The sequence below is a fragment of the Ipomoea nil genome, unplaced genomic scaffold, assembly GCF_001879475.1.
Source record: "Ipomoea nil cultivar Tokyo-kokei standard unplaced genomic scaffold, Asagao_1.1 scaffold0642, whole genome shotgun sequence".
Classification (NCBI taxonomy): domain Eukaryota; kingdom Viridiplantae; phylum Streptophyta; class Magnoliopsida; order Solanales; family Convolvulaceae; genus Ipomoea; species Ipomoea nil.
In genome coordinates, this window is record NW_017617070.1 from 6,403,091 (window position 1) to 6,422,641 (window position 19,551).

General features: G+C 39.7%; 1 pseudogene; it reads left to right on the top strand.

Annotated features, from left to right (window-relative positions):
* The first annotated feature begins 569 nt into the window (after positions 1–569).
* On the top strand, positions 570–17,922 carry LOC109174603 (annotated as a pseudogene).
* Positions 17,923–19,551: the final 1,629 nt, after the last annotated feature.

Genomic DNA, 19,551 nt, shown 5'->3' on the forward strand with positions numbered 1-19,551 from the left:
ATTAAACTGGTGGAAACTGAAAAAATAACAAAAGAAAAATATGAAGAGACAAAAATACATTTACTAAAAATAAAAATTAAAAAATCATGAGAAAGACTAAACGTGTCTAAAAAATGATAGTCTGGGATGTAAAATGACAAAAACTTGAAACTAAATTTGAAATTGACACCAAAGACTAGGGACTTCCGGTGGAATTAACTCATTATTGGGAGGACTATTACAGGAATTAACTTGTTATTGTGGAACTCTGTTTCCCCTTCATTCTCCTTCCCAATTACTGTTACGGAGTATTTTTTACCATAAAATTCTTGTTCATTTGCATAGGCGATAGCTTCATTATACGTAGAGCACGCAGCAGCCATCTAAATCTGAAAATCCCCAGGCACGCATTATAAATCTGATTTCTCTCGTCGTCTGCATTGTCCGAGCTCCGACAGTCCGACTAGGCGATTCCAACGCTCCGGCTCTCTCATCATCTCCAGGAAAAGTCTCTGCGCTTCTCTCGACTCTCATCGTTTCCGATTACTCGGCTCGGTTCGGCGACTGGCAAGCGTCTGACTGCTGCGAACTATTGGCCAACTTGCTATTGCGAATCGGCTGCTGCAATAGTGCAACCGTCGATCAATCTGCGACCATCGTCCATCACTCCATCAGAGGTATTTTATTTTTATTAATCTTATTATTAATTATGGTTTTAGCTTTTTAAGTATAGGAAATAGCATTAACTTATGGTTTTAGCTTTTAAAATTTTGGATGTATGTCAGTTCTGATTTCTGAATAAGATTTAAATATGTAATATTAAAAGAATTTGTGGTTCCTGTTCAACTTAGCATTAGCAATTTTCTATTTCTATCTTTGAAATCTTGCCTTAGTGCCTTTAATTATATGCATGTATGGAAATTTTTATAAATGTGTAAAATGTTAGTTATAATTTATTAATTTTATTTATTTATTTATTTTTAAAAATAATGTGCCGGGCTTGCAATTGTTATACAGTGGACTGTCCACACTATACATAGTGTTGTGTGACCATGTTGTCGAATGAAACTGTAGTACAATTACAATGATACTTTAGTGTTGCTATAATGAAATTAGTTTGTGTGGAAAATGAAACTAAAAAACAGAGTTCATTCAACAACGTATATTGTCAAATGAAACTGTAGTATAATTAAAATGATACTGTAGCGTTGTTATAATGAAAGTATGAAACTAGTGTATGAAACTAAAATCCAGAGTCATACAATAACATATATTGTCAAATGAACTTGGAGTATAATTAAAATAATACTTTAGCATTATTATAATTAAAGTAATGTGTGTGGAAAATGAAACTACAAAATAGAGCTCATGCAATAATGTATATTGACAAATGAAACTCTAGTAGAATTAAAATGATACTCTGGTATTTCTATAATGAAATTAGTGTGCGTGAAAAATTAAACTGAAAATAGAGCAATATTGTCAAATGAAATTGAAATGTAATGAAAATGATACTTACTTCATTGACCACACTGCTATATGTCATGGTCCACACTCCACAGTAAAATTTGCCGCCGGGCTTGTGGGTTGGCCTATTTAACCTGCCAGCTCTCTAGCATACGGGTCGGGTTCATATTTCCCAACCCGTTAAAATGGGCTGGACCCGGGATAATCATAATTAGTAATGGGTTCTCGGTTGATGGGCAAATTTTTCTGTGAACTTCTTTGTACCATGAAAAAAATGTACATTTTTAATAATACTAAAATATATTATTTGTGTCCTAAATGTATATTATTTGATAATATCCAAAATAATGTACCTTTAGTATATTAAACTGTGTAGACCATGGTCCATGGAATAATGATTGTCTGATCATGGTGGTTGTGAAATCTCACAGTTGACAATCAATATTAGATTGTATATTATTTTAGTATTTATAGAAAATTTGTTGATTTTCGCTGTGATTCTGGAAAACAGAATCATGCTATAGTAAATTTCTAGCCAAGTCTTTAGACTTTTTGCTTAAGTTTACTACTGTAGTAAATTAGTTCTCCTTATCTTTCTTTTTCATCCTCTAGATCTTTGGATCCAGAAGTAAATAAGGGTATAACTATGGATCCTTCAGCACTTTTATTCAACCAGCTCAAGGTTTGAACAACACCATTTTATTCTTTACATATATCCTGTAAGGCGGTAATTCACATATCTAATGGGAATAATTCTTGGTCTAATCAATCACAGACGGCAGAGCCCTTCTTCTTACTAGCAGGTCCAATGTGATTGAATCTGAGGATCATATTCTTTACATGGCCAAACACTTAAAGGCCATGACTTCCAAGTACGTACTAATTCCACTTCTCTCTCTGTCTTTGTGGGTGTTTTGTACTTATGAACCATGATCGTTTGGTTGAAACATGATTAGCTTGCCGATAATTTGACATTAGTTCAAATTTGACAAACATTTAGGCAAAACACGATCACTCTTGTGATACACCTTGCTTGGTGAACCAGGGCTCATGGTGTAATTTTTGTCAATGTATTTGTAATTTGTTGATGTTTTAGGCTTTCTAAACTATATCACATCCTCAAATTCTAGCCAATTTTGTGAGTTACTGCTTGATTATGGTGTTCATTGTTTCCTGCATCTTTACATTTCTTATCTTTTTGAGTGATATTTGATAAATATGGTTTTTAATCTTTATTTGCTATATAGACTTGGTTTGAAGTTTGTATTTAAGTCTAGCTTTGATAAAGCTAACCGAACTTCCTCCAAATCATTCCGTGGTCCTGGCTTGGCTGAAGGCTTGAAGGTATGGATGAATATTTCTTTTCACAATGCAATATGCTTATTTTTTCCCCAGTAGCATTTCAATGAGATTACAAAAAGCATTTCATGTCCTGGATAAAGTCTCATACAGAATTTAAAATTGGCATACTAGAAGTGCATTTTTCAATAAGAACTGTTTACAAGCAAGCACATGCAGTTCTATAAACCCCTAAGCCTATTTCTGCTTTCCATTTTTTGTTGTAGATCCTTGAAAGGGTTAAAGCAACTTATGATGTACCTATAGTCACTGATGTTCACGAAAGCATTCAGGTGACATTCTCTTTCCTATTTCAAATTGTACACTTCCGTGTGTAACATAAATCTGTAACTTGCTATGACACATGGGACTGAGAAGTTGTTTTCCAATGTTTGCATTTTGCTTTTCTTTTCAGTATTAAAAAGTGTGCTGACTAAACAAACCCCTTTGCCTAGTGGGTTCCATGGGCCCCTGGTGTCTACTTAGTGAACAATATATTGTTTTCAACTTGTCCTTGATATAATAGTGAGTTATCTAATCAAGATATGCAGGATGAATTATGGATATTGGCTTCCTATGACGTGAACTATAACAATTTCTTACTTTTATCCAGTGTGAAGCAGTAGGGAAGGTTGCTGATATAATTCAAATTCCTGCTTTCTTATGCCGGCAGGTTAGTTTGTCAGATTTAGGCTTTGAATGTCAACACAATATTGTCTGATTTTGGTTATGAAACCTCTTTATTTTGCTGTAAGTGTTTTGCAAGATTTGTCTGCTGCAGTTAATTAGTTGACCTTTTTTCTTTTTTTTTTCTTCCCTTTTCTTTCCTGATGCAGACAGATCTCCTAGTTGCAGCTGCCAAGACTGGCAAAATAATCAATATCAAGAAAGGACAGTTTTGCGCGTCATCTGTAAGTACTGTACTTGACTACTTGTAATTGTTTCGGGTTTCCTTCAAACTAAATAAGTACTGGATGATGATGTTTTTCCTGATTGTTTTTTTGTAACCCTTTTGTACTGATAATACAATATGTTTCCAGGTCATGTTAAATTCTGCTGAAAAGGTCAGATTGGCTGGAAATCAAAATGTCATGGTATGTGAGAGAGGCACCATGTTTGGCTACAGTAAGTGAGCTTCACTTCTTGCTAATGGTGTAAATGAACTTCTGATTTTTTTTTGGGGGGCTTCCATAAGAATAATGGTACTGAAGATATGTGATTACAAAATTCCTGAAATTTTGTTTTGATGCAAAACTGAATCAATAGCAAAATAAATGGAATCTCATCTTATGTGTTGTTGAAAAGAGGTGAGGCAGAGATTTTAAGTGTAATCTGCTATGCTATCCGATATGATTGTAACTTTATAAAAATTGACCCTGAAGGAAGTTAAGTCTGTTTTCCAAATTAAATTTCATTAATGGGCATTTATTGTAACCTGACAAACAATGGCAACAAGAGCCACAACCTTGATATTTGTATTTATCTGAGAGCTGCTAATGAGTAGTAATGTTATTTTGTCATTTCAGAATAAAAATATGAGATATCTTTTATGACAACGCAGATGACTTGATAGTTGATCCCCGCAACTTAGAGTGGATGAGGGAAGCTAATTGTCCAGTTGTAAGAAATTATTTATGATTCTTCATTTCAGTATATGTGCCTGGTTTCATAACATGTATCAAACTTATGTCTCTGGAAATGCTTCTGCGCTTCAGGTGGCTGATATAACACATTCTTTGCAACAACCTGCTGGGAAGAAGGTGTGTTGAGTAGTTTTAATATTATTAGATTTGGCATTATTTGGAGACATTGACTTGTGAGTACGGGTTTATATTTATCAAATAGTTTAATGCAGTTTGGTAAAAGCAAATATTTACAAACCATTAAAGTCCGTATTACAAATTTTAAATCGTAAGAAACTAGGGCATTTGAAAATGTAATTGTGTAATTGCTATTAATCAAAGAATTGACAGCATGTATGACCTTGACCAGAAAGAACACCTTATTCCATAAAGCTATAAAACACTTTTTTTGGGGGGGTTTTGTAAAAGAAAACCCAAAATCCAGAAAGAACCTGATAACCTTTTGGATAGAATATTGGGGTGCTGTTTCTTGGAAGATAACTATTCATGATTTTGTGCTATATATTCCAAACTCATTTCGCAAGTTGATCTTAGCCTAATATTCAGAGTTTGTTCTCTCATCAATGACTAGTATCTCTGCTTTGTCAAACAGTTGGATGGAGGAGGTGTTGCTAGTGGTGGTCTTTGTGAATTGATTCCTTGCATTGCCAGGACAGCAGTTGCTGTTGGAGTGGATGGACTTTTTATGGAGGTATATATGTCAGTGGTTCTGGTTGAATAATGTGTATGAGTATGCTTCTTTTATAAGCTACTTGTTTGAGACTAGAGAGTCTAAAATTTAAAGAAACACCCTGAGAAAATAATGTTTTATTGGGTGATTGTTATAATTGCTGATACAATATTGACTAAGAGTTTTCCTCCCCATTTGGCCCTAAGGTGCATAATGATCCTTTAAATGCTCCAGTTGATGGTCCTACACAGTGGGTAAGTTTTACATTCACCGACTGATTGTGTCCCTTAATGATACTGAGTATTCTTTTGTTTTGGTATCTGCTGTACATGAACCTTCATTACTATAAAATCTATCAATGCCTGCCAGATTAATGAAAATTTCCGTTTCTTCTTATAAATAGCCTCTTCGCCATCTGGAAGAACTGCTGGAAGAGCTCATTGCAATTGGTGTAAGCCATTGTTCCATTGGCATTCAGAATAAACTGCAAATATGCAAGCATTTTATTGTCTTAGAGCAAAGTTTTTCTTTTGTTGTGCTTGTAAACGCGAAAAACTTGAATTGTATATATTCAAAATTCAAAGTATCGGTTACAAGTAGTATCAAGTATATATCAAACGGGAAGGGGTACAATCTCTGTATATGAGAAGTCCTCTGATTCTCTACTACAAGTATGCCTATTGGAAGTGTCCAAATTTGGAATATGCCAAATTGGAAGTGTGCTGAGTTCAGAGTATGCTGAACTTGAAGTATGCCGAATCCGGAGTATGCCGAATTGGAAGTGTGCCGAGTTCAAAGTATGTTGAACTGGAAGTATGCCAAGTTCGGGAGTATGGCCGAACTGGAGTAGTTCCTTGCTGAAGGGCCTCCGGAGTTAGTAGCTTGTTCCTCAATGAAGGGCTAATATGCAGCTTGATCTTCAAAGAAGGGCTTCCGGTGTTCAAGTGGTGTATTCCTCAGCGCAATATACGCAGTAAGCAGTATATATAACTGCGGGCGTGTTCCAGACGATATCCTGGCGAGATTTCGGCAGAGCTTCGATATGCAGATTTTCAGAGCCCCTTCTTTGAAAATGAACCCACTATTTATAGTGGTGAGGGTGAGGAAAAATCTCCAACCAACTCTTAATTCCTTATTTAATTTAATTTCTTTAATTAAATTAAGGAATGTATCGGGACACCAATGCGTCCAGGTTCATGATTTCATTAAATTTCCAAATAATATAAAATATTCAAATCCCTCAAAATTATATAACCCACATATATTTTTAGTGGGCCAAGACCAAGTCAAGCCCGCTAATTAGGCAACCCAATTCATCTAAGCAGCCTGGTCCAACTCGATTAAATATTTCATCATCTCGGGCCGAATAATCCAACATCCAATTACATTTAATTAAGTAATTAAACTAATTAATTATTTAATGGGCCATTTAATTAACCCGATTAAATAAATACCAGTCTAATTAGCTTAATTAAAGTAATTAATTTAATAATTAAATATCCACGACGGTCCAATAATATTACTTAAATTTTTCAATGCTTACAAATTGCCCCTTCGAGACTTGCTTGGCGTGCCTTAGATGCAAAGGGAAGGTAGTCTCGAAATTAACCGTAATAGTCCGTGAGCCCATATTTGCAGATAGTAGCCCAATAATTATATTCTGACTGTAAGAAATCTCCAATATATACACCAAGCCCAACAAGAACCATGTCCACAATCATATTAAAGGCCCATCTTATTTTCCCTCTCAACTTTACTCAGATTTAATTTTATTTTTTAGCCAAATTCCAACTTTAATTTAGCTAAAATTAATTCCCTTTCACAGCTTTGATGGACGTACATGGACCACCAATGTAGTTCCAACATCCAATCAGGTAATCAGCTCTTCTCTTAGAATTCAAAATTCTATCAACTATCCCAGCCACATAACCAACCGCAGAATCAGAACTTGATATAGATTAAACAACAAAATTGGAGTCTGGCACACTCAAATTCCTCTTTCTGCAGCTATAAATAAGATTTCATCTTCACTGCCTTGCATCCCCTCTCATCTGAAAGCAGACCAACAACCTTCAGGTAATCCTCATCCTTAATCCTCAATTTTAATATATGTATGCACATGTTTTTAACTTTGCAGGGCTTCCTTGGAGTGATTTTTCGGATTAATTTAGTTGTTGCTTGGACTCTCCGTTATCAACATTGGATCGGAACTTTTCAAAAATTGATTTGTTTTTGAAATGTCTTCCACCTTTGTTTGGCTTCATGTCATCGGCCACGGCTCTAGCATGTCACTGCTGCTGCCTTCGGCACTGTTGTCGTAAAGACTCGTCACTGCTACGAACGACTATGATACAGAGGTCTCCGGTGAACCCGACGGAGGAGAAAGCTTGTTTGAGACGTCGCTGTCACCGGAACGTGTCTCTATCTTCGCCATAACAACTATGGCCGCCCGGAGACGACAGTCGCTGGGTATGCGCTCTCTCGCACATCACCATCGTCGCGTCTGCTATCGCCGTGAGACATTCCACGAGCTCACCGTCGGAGAACGTTGGCTTGATATCCTCGCACTCCAATGTGGCGACGCTGCTGGGGTAACCCAAAACATCTTAGTTCTTCGTCGTAGACCACCTTCGACCTTGCGGCAGTGAAGCTTTGCACAGAAGAGTGTTGCGTAAACTCTTCGGCTAAAGTCACTCTTCACAGCGGCGAAGCTCTCCACCGTATAATGGTAGAGTGCTTTGAAATTTTCACTTGACAAAACCATGTGCCTTCGCCCTTTTTCACATGTCAGCTGGGAGAGATTTTTTCCTTGCGTGTGGCATATACACGCGTCCATCTTCTGCTTCATGATTGCGTGAACGTACACATATGTATATAATAACATGTGTGTAATGCACTAACATTGTTTGTGCTATGCGTATAACATATATATTATATATTCGCTGTGCCTAACTTTCTGTGAGCATATATGCACACACGCATATAATGTATATGATATATATACGTGGTGTCTGTATATATATAATATATAATATGAGTTGCCTTGGGTATTGTGCATGGATATACATAAATATATAATATTATGTATGCCTATTGATTTATAATCCATGCAGTGTAGGTGTATATTTAATATATATGCATGGTTCAATGTTGTGACGTGAATACTTGTGTGGCATGTGGGCCACACTACGTAGTATAGGCATTTTGTGACAAAATATTTGTATCCATTCCATCCGGCGAAATATTTGTATCCATTCTGTGCTTTGTAAGTTCTCGGCAACTTCGAACTTAATCCAACTTCATATATCAAGAGCCACTTTGAACAATGGTCTGACTTGAATCATTCCATACTCCTTAATGCAACTTCATACATCAAGAACCATTCTAAACACCGGTGGTGTTCTAGGAAATAATGGGATCCGATAATAAAAGAGAAACCCATAGTATCAAGCAATGAGACAGGAAAAGACAACATGTCACACCAAGAATTTCTTCCAACCACGACTTTGAGTGGAGAGCTGGATTTTTGACATCGAAACTTAGCCCTCATAACATGGGCTCTGCAATTCGGCCTATGACATGTGGAATATTCATATATGCTCCCGATTTTAGGGCAATGAATACTTCGCCAAGAGTGAGTTCCATTTCATCCAGGGATACCACGAGGGACTGAAGTCGCACTCAATATGCATCATGCCCTCTTGGAGGCCACTATGAGTCAATTTCGACTTGTGCCAGGGAGTCTTGAAGGATACGTGATAGTTTCGATTCATGTCAAGGAGTCTTGGAGGATATGCGGCAGTTTTGACTCGTGCCAGGGAGTCTTAAAAGATATGAGACAGTTTTGACTCATGTCAAGGAGTATGCTTAAGCTTCCTCCCTTTAAAACTTCATAAAGGGTTTGCCCCTATCAGCCGGCCAGTCAAAATGCATGTGACTGCCTACCCTTTTATCGCCGAGGCTACCGAGCTTCATTCAAGATTCCCAAACTCTTGATAATTGAACGCTTCTCATTTATGTGCCGGTCTTTTAGCGATAATTCAAACAACTTTGCTTTGACTTGTCGAATGATTGTCTTGATAAACCACTCTCGCAACATGAATTGGATTTGTTTTTTGTTATGACTGAACTTAGATGATTTGATTCTAAGCTGCATACGTACTCTTATCAAGGAGATCAAGTCAAACGTAGTTCAAATGATTTTTTTTTTTTTTTTTTTACAAAGTAGAGCCGTTCACAGTTTAGACTCATGCGGGCCAGGAGCGTCTATGATTTGGGCCCACCCATAGACAAGGCGAGATGCATTAGCAGTTTAACCACGTGCTGCATTTTTGGTGGATGAGTCATTCATCAGATCTTCATGACTTGTGTTAACACCCCAAGTTTAAGGGTGGTAAAGCTTTAGGAACCTTCCATTAATTGGACCGATCTTCAAACCATCTTCACTAATCAGCTTGTAAGCCCCACCGGTGTAAACTTCTAAAATCACGTAGGGACCATCCCACCTTGAAGTGAACTTGTGACCGGTTTTTCTCGTGACGATGATGGGCCTGCGAACAGCTAGGACTTTGTCCCCAATTTGGAAGGAACGGGTCCTTACCCTTTTGTTAAAAGCTCTAGACATACGAGCTTGATAGCACTCCAAGCTTTGTTGCGCTTGCAGACGTTTTTCATCCAAGGCTTCTAACTCAGCCAAGCGTAACTTGGCATTCTCTTCATCAGTAAGACCCTCCTGTATAGCCAACCTTAAGGAAGGTATTTGGCGCTCTAGAGGCAAGACCGCTTCCACACCATACACCAAAGAATATGGAGTGCTTTGAGTAGGTGTGCAATATGTGGTTCTATACGCCCACAAAGCTTCTTCCATTCTGTCATGCCAGTCTCTTTTCGATTTTGAGACCACTTTCTTCAACAAATTGCATAGGGTCTTGTTAAAAGCTTCAGCAAGCCCATTTGCAGCTGCATAGTAAGCTGATGAGTTTCGCTGCTTAAAGTCAAAAAGCTTGCAGATCTTGTCCATCAGCTTGTTGTCAAAGGGCTTCCCGTTATCTGTTAAGATATATCGCGGGATACCAAATCGATAGACGATGTGGACACGGAGAAAGTCTGCAACATTTTCTTTCTTCACCTCCTTCAATGCCACGGCTTCCGCCCACTTTGAAAAGTAATCGGTGGCAGCTAATATGTAGGCATGCCCTGCAGATGACTTAGGCGTAATTGGGCCAACCACATCAAGTCCCCAAGCATCAAATGGCCAAGATGCAACTGTTGGGTGTAGAGGTTCTGGTGGCTGATGAATAAAGTTTGCATGATATTGACAAGCTTGGCACCTTCGGGCATAGTCTATGCAATCCTTTACCATTGTAGGCCAATAATATCCCATTCGCTTAATGTGGAAATGCAACTTGGGACCGGATTGATGTGCACCGCAAACCCCAGAATGAGCTTCTTGCATAGCTTGTAAAGCTTCCTCTTCCCCTAGACATCGGAGAAATATTCCATCAAAGGAACGACGATACAATGTTTCTTTATAGTAGATGAATCGAGGAGTTCGACGCTTTATATCCACCCTTTTACGGGGATTTTCAGGTAACTTTCCATCAGTGAGGTAGTCAATTAACAGTTGCCTCCAGTCGTCTTTGCCTATATCATAAACTGAGGCAGTAGGGAGTTCAACAGTTTCATCAACTGAGCCGTCTTCATTGAAGATTGGTGGAACCACCCACCTTTGACATACTTGTATTCGGGCTGCAGGATGAGCAATAGTTGAAGCCAATGCGGCTAAGGCGTCAGCTTGCTTGTTTTCTTTCCTCGGTACATGTTCAATTGTGACGTCCCCTAACCATTGCATGAGTATCTTGGCATAGTTGTTATATGGGACTAACTCCGCCTTTTTCACTTCATATAGACCCAACACTTGGTTTATGATCAACTTTGAATCTCCATAAATGTTAATTCTCAGTTGCTTCATGTCAGCCGCTATCTCGAGCCCAAGTATCAATGCTTGATACTCAGCAACGTTGTTTGAACATCGCTCGGTCAAGGTGAATGAATATGGCAACACCTCGCCTTCTGGAGTGACGAAGACAACTCCAGCACCTGCCCCTTCTCTATGTGAAGCTCCATCAAAGTACATTTTCCATGGGGGTAGGACTTCAATGACAAGCACATCTTCATCAGGCAAATCGTCAGACAACTCCCACTCAGCAGGTATTGGATGGTCTGCTAAGAAATCGGCTAAGGCTTGCCCCTTGACAGACTTCTGCGGCACATAGATGATTTCAAATTGTTGGAACAATAAGTACCACCTTGCAAGGCGGTCAGAGAGCACGACCTTTGCCATAACATATTTCACCGGGTTCGCTTTGGAAACAAGCCGGATGGTATGAGCCTCGAAGTAGTGCTTAAGTTTTTTGATAGAGAACACAAGTGCCAAACATAGCTTTTCAATTGGGGAGTACTTTAACTCGTTCGGGGTCATCATTCTGCTGAGATAGTACAGAGCATTCTCCTTCCCCTTGTCATTTTCTTGAGCAAGCAAGGCGCCCACAGAACAATCTTGGGCGGAGATATAAAGGATCAGCGGGCGACCGTGAACAGGAGCAGTTAACACAGGCGGCTTCATCAAGTATGACTTGATCCTCTCAAATGCGCTCTTGCATGCCTCGTCCCATATGAACGGGATGCCCTTTTTCATCAACCGACTAAAAGGTTGACATCTTCCTGCTAGGTTTGATATGAACCTTCGGATGTAAGCCAACTTCCCTTGTAAGCTTTTAAGCTCATGAAGGTTTCTCGGCTCAGGCATCTTCATTATGGCGTCAATTTTGGCTTGTTCAATCTCGATGCCCCTGTGTTGAACAGTAAACCCGAGGAACTTTCCAGCAGCAACCCCAAAAGCACATTTCAGGGGGTTCATTTTCAGTTGAAACTTTCGTAGGCGGTCGAAGACTTGCCTTAAATGCACCAAGTGATTTGTGCGCAATTTCGACTTCACAACCAAGTCGTCTACGTAGCATTCGACCATTTTATGGAGCATATCATCAAATATTGTCTGCATAGCCCTTTGGTATGTAGCACCTGCATTTTTCAAACCAAAGGGCATTACTTTATAGCAGTAGATACCTTTTGGCGTTCGGAATGCTGTTAAGTCTTCATCTTCCGGCGCCATGCGGATTTGATTGTAACCGGAGGAGCCATCCATGAATGACAGGATCTCATGCCCAGTCACGGCATCTATCATTAACTCCGTGATAGGAAGCGGGAAGTCATCTTTCGGGCATGCCACATTGAGGTCCCGAAAATCTACGCAGACGCGGATCTGGCCGTTCTTCTTGCGCACGGGCACAATACTGGATATCCAGGTTGGATATTTAACTTCACGAATGAAGCCAGCCTCAATAAGCTTATTAACTTCTGTTTCAATCGAGGGAATGAGCTCGGGGCGGAAGCGTCGTTGAGCTTGCTTAACCGGGCGACACCCCTTCTTCACCGCTAAGCGGTGCACAGCTACCTTTGGGTCTAACCCTGGCATCTCCTTGTATGTCCATGCAAAGACATCAATATATTCTTTCAGCAATGTGACATAGATTTCTTCGTCTTCATCAGATAGGAGTGCGCTAATGAAGATAGGACGAGGATTTTCAGGCGTTCCCAGATCAACTTCTTTTAATTCGTCCACCGCGGCTCGTACCCCTTCTTCTAACTCATGGGGTGCATCTTCTGCATCTTCCCCCTCAATCGGGGTCTCATCACACAAAGTGATATGGAACGACGATGCCACCTCTCCCTGAGTGGTTAGTGGTACGTCATCACTTGAGCCTACGCTTTCCTCATTTTCCTCTTTATGTACTCGAGTGTGTACAATAGTCTTCGGTTGGACTTTCAATACTTCACCGCATGTAACATGAATATATGTTTCTCGTCTCATACGAGAAGGAATCATGCTTCTGAGCCTTTTTGGAGGTTCCACTTCAGCAGGAACATTGGCACTGTCTTTAATAACTTGAACGGCTCCAAGTCGATCATGCATTGACTTTCTCTTTAGGGCTTTAGGACTTGACCCCAGTCTATCAAAGACTGAGCGTCGAGAGTCCGCCTTACTGATTCGGTCGAAGACTGACTTCTTTTTGTCTTGCCCATTATCATTGGTAGGAGTGAGCTTTGGGTCATACTCGCTTCCTTCCGCGGAGATACAATTACTTGCAGCCCTGTTTATAAGAATTCGCACTGGTTTAGGAGGAACATAGCCCAACCCTTTGCGCGTTTGAGGTTCTTGGTGATTTGCCTTGCCTGTACCACCGGCTTCTGGGATAAGCTTTCCCAACTTCTGTGGCTCGTTGGGGTTATAGCCAGCCTTGGCTAGAAGCTTATAAGCGTTAGGGTCGAAACCCTCGGTACGTTTGGCGGGGAATATTTGGCCCACTTTATCACCACATTTCTCTTCGGATGATTTTGCTGCATTTGTTTTGAGTGTATCAATCCTTGCAAGCGGGAAGATGAGTTTTGTGTTGTGTTGATCTCCCTCTACAACTTGTTTTCCCTTTGACTTTGATTGGGAAGGTGGATCGTCATTGCTTTCCTCAATATCTTCAACAATAACTTGCCTTTTAATGTAGAACTTTGCATCTGCAAAGTAAGACTCAGCCTCTGTGAAAGGGCTTTCATCGGCGACAACCTTTTCAACTACGCCGTTCTTTTCAAACATGAGGCATTGATGCCAAGACGAGGGTACCACCCCATTTTCATGTATCCATGGCCTTCCAAGTAACAAGTTATAAGATGTCCTTGCATCTATGACATGGCAGAGGACACCTGAACTTAGGTTTCCAATTCTTAAGTCAAGTCTGATGATGCCGATTGCTCTTTGCCCTCCCTGGTTGAAGCCTTGTATCATTAGACGACTTTGGGCAAGCTCATCTGTAGATATACCAAGGTCCTTCACAGCTCGGAGGGATAGGATGTTGACAGCTGAGCCTTGATCAACCATAATTCTTTTGAGTTTTTGCCCACGGGTGTAGCCTTCAACAAATAATGGGCGATTGTGTGGCGTGCCTCCAAGTAACAAGTCTTCATCCTTGAAGGTAATTTCCGTGGAGTAGGAAGTAGCCTTATGCATTAGCACTTCCTCATCCTCAGTGTGTTTAGGAGATGAACATTCACCTCCATCTTCTGGCTTGTCATTTGTATTTAGGCAGGAGCTAGAAGTGCCTACCTCTTGAAGATTAAATCCTTTTGGCATATATTGAGCCAAAGGAACTGGTGCTCGTGGTTGTTTGACATGCCCCTTCGTCTTTAGTCTGCGGGCATTGCCACTTATTGAGGTTTTCGCAACCCGACTTCTCGCTGTGTGCTTAGGATGTCTCCCAGGCTCAACTTTCTTCTTTCTATGAGTGACTATCACCCATTTTCCTTCAGATGCGTTATCATTCCGCTGCGGTTCTGAACTTAGACCGACAGCGTGCTTAACAATGAAGGGGAGCGGACGCTTCCGTTGTTTCCCATCTTCCTTTTCAGTACACAGCGGAGCGAACCGTCCGGGTGTAATCGAGATTTGATTTGAGCTCGCTTTGGCATCGGCAAGCTCAATTTTTCCATCCCTGGCCAGTGCCATTACTTTATCTTTGAAGATAAAACACTTCTCAATCGGATGACCAAGAAGTCGGTGGTACTTGCAATAGTGTGGATCATCCACCCTTGAAGCTTCCTCAGGACGTTTCATTTCTGGCAGCTCAATGAGTCTAAGTTTGAGTAGCTCATCAAACATGGGAGATACATCGGAATCCATGAAAGGATAAATCTTCTCTTGCCTTTCTTCAATTGTCGGCCTTCTACCACCCCTTGACGGGCCAGAAAATGGTCTTGGCCTAGGCCTTTCAGTTGCCTTAGTGAAGACTGTCATAGGAGTAGCCTTCACATTCATCACTTCTTTCTTCTCCTGCTTTGGAAAAGGTTTATTCCACTTTTTAACTTCTTGTTTTCCAGGTGCATTGGAGGAGCTAGGCAAGTTCAATATGTTGAGCCCTCCGCTGGCTTCGATGCTCAATTCCATGTCGTGAGCACGACTGGATAACTCCTCAAAGGACTTTGGCTTAATCCCTTGTAGGATATAGGAGAGTTCAAAGTGCATTCCTTGGATGCACATCTCAATTGCAGAACTTTGAGATATTCTTTCTTTGCAATTCAGGCATAGTTCCCTCCACCTTTCGATGTAGGTACCGGCGCGTTCACCCTTCCATTGGCGAGTAGTGGTGAGTTCCAAGAAGCTGACCGTTCTCCTTGTGCTATAGAAACGAGTTAAGAACTCACGTTCCATATCATGCCAGCTATCAATGCAACCGGGCGCAAGGTCAGTGTACCAATCAAACGCAGTTCCCTTTAATGAACGGACAAACTGCTTTACCAACAGATCGCCATAAGTCCCTGCATCATTGCATGTCTCCACAAAGTGGGCAATGTGCTGTCGGGGATTTCCTTTGCCATCGAATTGCTGGAACTTAGGAGGTTGATAGCCGTAGGGCATTTTCAATTCCTCAATTCTTTGTGTGTAGGGCTTAGCATAGGAATATGAAGGTTGGCCTTCATCCAACTTGCCTCTGATGGCCCCCATTATGTAGTCTTTCAACTGATCCACCGGTATCATACCTTCGGTAACTGGAATAGTTTTCTCAGTTGCAGGTAAATGGGAAACAGCTTCTCCTACCACATGGCTAACATGAGGTGGTGGTGATTGCTGATCAACCTCTTCTTGCCCTTCAGGTTGCTTTCCTGGAGCACGGCTTCCTTGCTCCTCCATGATGCTTCCTACCCTATTATCGAGGGTGTTAAGCCGTTTCTCTTGATTTTGGAGAGTGACAGCCATTCCTTCCAGAAACTTAGCAATTTTAGCTAATTGCTCCTCCACAGACTCCGTGTTTGTCGCCATGGCAGGCATGACATTGTAGACATGCGACCACTCAGGTGCAGCCTTCCATAATGGATGAGGCGGAGTTACGGGGGAAGTGCTCCCGCTACTAGCGTTCCCTTGCATAGAAGTTGGACTACCACCATCGGTAGCTCCCTTGGGAGAGGGTGGACTTCCAGCAAAAGCAATTGCCTTTGAGGCAGCAGGGGCCTTGTCGAGCCTTCGAACCACCCGTCGTGCCATGGACTGAGGTTCAGGCACTTGGACCCCAAATCCTTTGCGCGGTTCCTTGTCAGTGGACCTTGCGTTTTCTGGGTAGTGCCAGAGCTAGCTACGAGCGTAGACTTGGACTTGGTAGCTTGGGCATAGGTCCTCCTGAACATGGGATTGTTCGATGCCATTTGATGCGCAGGTAGAGATACAGTAGTAGAGAGATGAGAGGCAGAGCTGTCCCACTGGGCGTGCCAAAATATGTAAACGCGAAAAACTTGAATTGTATATATTCAAAATTCAAAGTATCGGTTACAAGTAGTATCAAGTATATATCAAACGGGAAGGGGTACAATCTCTGTATATGAGAAGTCCTCTGATTCTCTACTACAAGTATGCCTATTGGAAGTGTCCAAATTTGGAATATGCCAAATTGGAAGTGTGCTGAGTTCAGAGTATGCTGAACTTGAAGTATGCCGAATCCGGAGTATGCCGAATTGGAAGTGTGCCGAGTTCAAAGTATGTTGAACTGGAAGTATGCCAAGTTCGGGAGTATGGCCGAACTGGAGTAGTTCCTTGCTGAAGGGCCTCCGGAGTTAGTAGCTTGTTCCTCAATGAAGGGCTAATATGCAGCTTGATCTTCAAAGAAGGGCTTCCGGTGTTCAAGTGGTGTATTCCTCAGCGCAATATACGCAGTAAGCAGTATATATAACTGCGGGCGTGTTCCAGACGATATCCTGGCGAGATTTCGGCAGAGCTTCGATATGCAGATTTTCAGAGCCCCTTCTTTGAAAATGAACCCACTATTTATAGTGGTGAGGGTGAGGAAAAATCTCCAACCAACTCTTAATTCCTTATTTAATTTAATTTCTTTAATTAAATTAAGGAATGTATCGGGACACCAATGCGTCCAGGTTCATGATTTCATTAAATTTCCAAATAATATAAAATATTCAAATCCCTCAAAATTATATAACCCACATATATTTTTAGTGGGCCAAGACCAAGTCAAGCCCGCTAATTAGGCAACCCAATTCATCCAAGCAGCCTGGTCCAACTCGATTAAATATTTCATCATCTCGGGCCGAATAATCCAACATCCAATTACATTTAATTAAGTAATTAAACTAATTAATTATTTAATGGGCCATTTAATTAACCCGATTAAATAAATACCAGTCTAATTAGCTTAATTAAAGTAATTAATTTAATAATTAAATATCCACGACGGTCCAATAATATTACTTAAATTTTTCAATGCTTACAGTGCTTGATTTTTCCAATGTAATAAGCGATTCTTTTGTGTTAATCTACATATTCGGAAAACTTGAAGAGGGTCAGCAAAGGGAAGAAGCAATTCAAAATTGATATCACTCCAGTCCACGATTAGATTCTTCCGTGGTAAGATATATGTTACCTTGTTGGTTAAAGTTTACTCGTGAATGCACACACATATTATATATATGGCCATTTGTATTCCAAGCATATAATGTGTTGTGAACATTTCCAGATGATTTCAGTGTGGTTGCTGCACCAAAGCAATAGGCCTAGTCTCTCTTCATCAATATAAATAATATAGTTGGAGTTGTTATCCATTGGATCATTTATATTTTGTGTATTCATGTCTACTGCAGAGGCAATGATATGATATTGGCGATGTTATGAACATTCATCTCAGTGGTGACCAACATTTGTATAAGTTTTGGATTCATGATTTTATTTTAAAGCTAGAAAGATGGGCAAATTATACCTTGGATCATGGTCTACCTTGCATTGTAGATCCTGGTTCAAAAATAACATTCAGATTTTGTATCTATAGTTGATACATTCTGTACCTTGCAGTTGACAGTTTATGTATCTCATATTATGTATTAACAATTATCAAGTTATTTGTTTAGATGTACAGAAACGGTTAACTGTAGGTACAGAATGTGTTAACTGAAGGTACAAAATTTTTGTATTAGATTCATAATGCAATATTTATTTACATGTACAGAAACTGTTAAGTGTAGGTACAAAATATGTTAACGGACAATATATAATTTTTGTGTCAGGGTTCACAATGCAATATGAACCTTGATCCATGGTATAACAATTGAGAAAGATGGGGCACTTCACTTGGAGAAATAAAATATCAATCCTTATATCATAGAGTAAGGTTCATGGTACATTGTGGATTTGGTGCATGTGTATGTGTCTTATAGGGTGTTGCTATTTGCACCACCCTTTGACCAAAAATGGTATAAAGTATCATTGGAAATGTAAAAAGACTATAATAATTTATAATAAGTATATAGGTGGTGCAAATAGCCTAATGAATGGTCAAAATGCTATTTGCACCACCTTATTAAAACTGCATTATTAGGCCAAAATTAATTCAAAATTTAATTCAAAAAAAAAGAAGAGCAACCATCGCCTTCTCTGGTGAGAAGGCGACGGACTGCCTTCTCACCGGAGAAGGCAACTGGGTTGCCTTCTCCAGTGAGAAGGCAGCCCAGTGGGTCGCCTTCTCGCCGGAGAAGGCAACCCACACAGTGGACTGCCTTCTCCGGTGAGAAGGCTACCCACTGTGTGGGCTGCCTTCTCGCCGGAGAAGGTGACGGATCTCCTCTTCTTTTTTTTTTTTTTTTTTTTTTTTTTTTTTTTTTTTTTTAAAACTCACTGGGTTGCCTTCTCCGGTGAGAAGGTGACGGGATGGAGGAGGTTTTTTTTTTTTTTTTTTTTTTTTTGTTGTAATTTAAAAAAAAAAAAAGAAAAACAAATAATATTCATTGACCACGTTTAATGCTGGCATTTAAACCACCTATAAAGTTATTTGACCCTACTAAATAGGTGGTGTAAATAGAATTACCCGTCTTATATTGAGTTTTTGTGTCTTGTGTTATTAAATTCTGTACTTTAAAAATATGAATTTTGTATTTGAAACAAATTAGTAATTGTGTCTTATGTTATGAATTTTTGTGTCTTGTGTTGTGAAATTCTGTGTCTATAAATACAAATTGTGAAATTGTGTCTTGTCTTTGTGGTTATAGTTCACTTTGTATGCCATGGTATTCTTGTAATTTGACTAAGTGATGTGTATATGGTCTTTTTAATTTATTTTATTTATTTAATCACAACACTAAGTCATTCTAAAGCAAAATTTGATATTATGTACTATACATTTTTATAATAAGACATTGTTAGAATATTATATAATATTTTGAGTATTTATTTATTTACATTATTTAAATTTAAATTTGATAAATAATATAATTATTGAATATATGTTACTATCCAAAGAAATAAGTAAAGATATAATATTTGTATGTGTCTTGTATTGTGATTTTTTGTATCTTGTG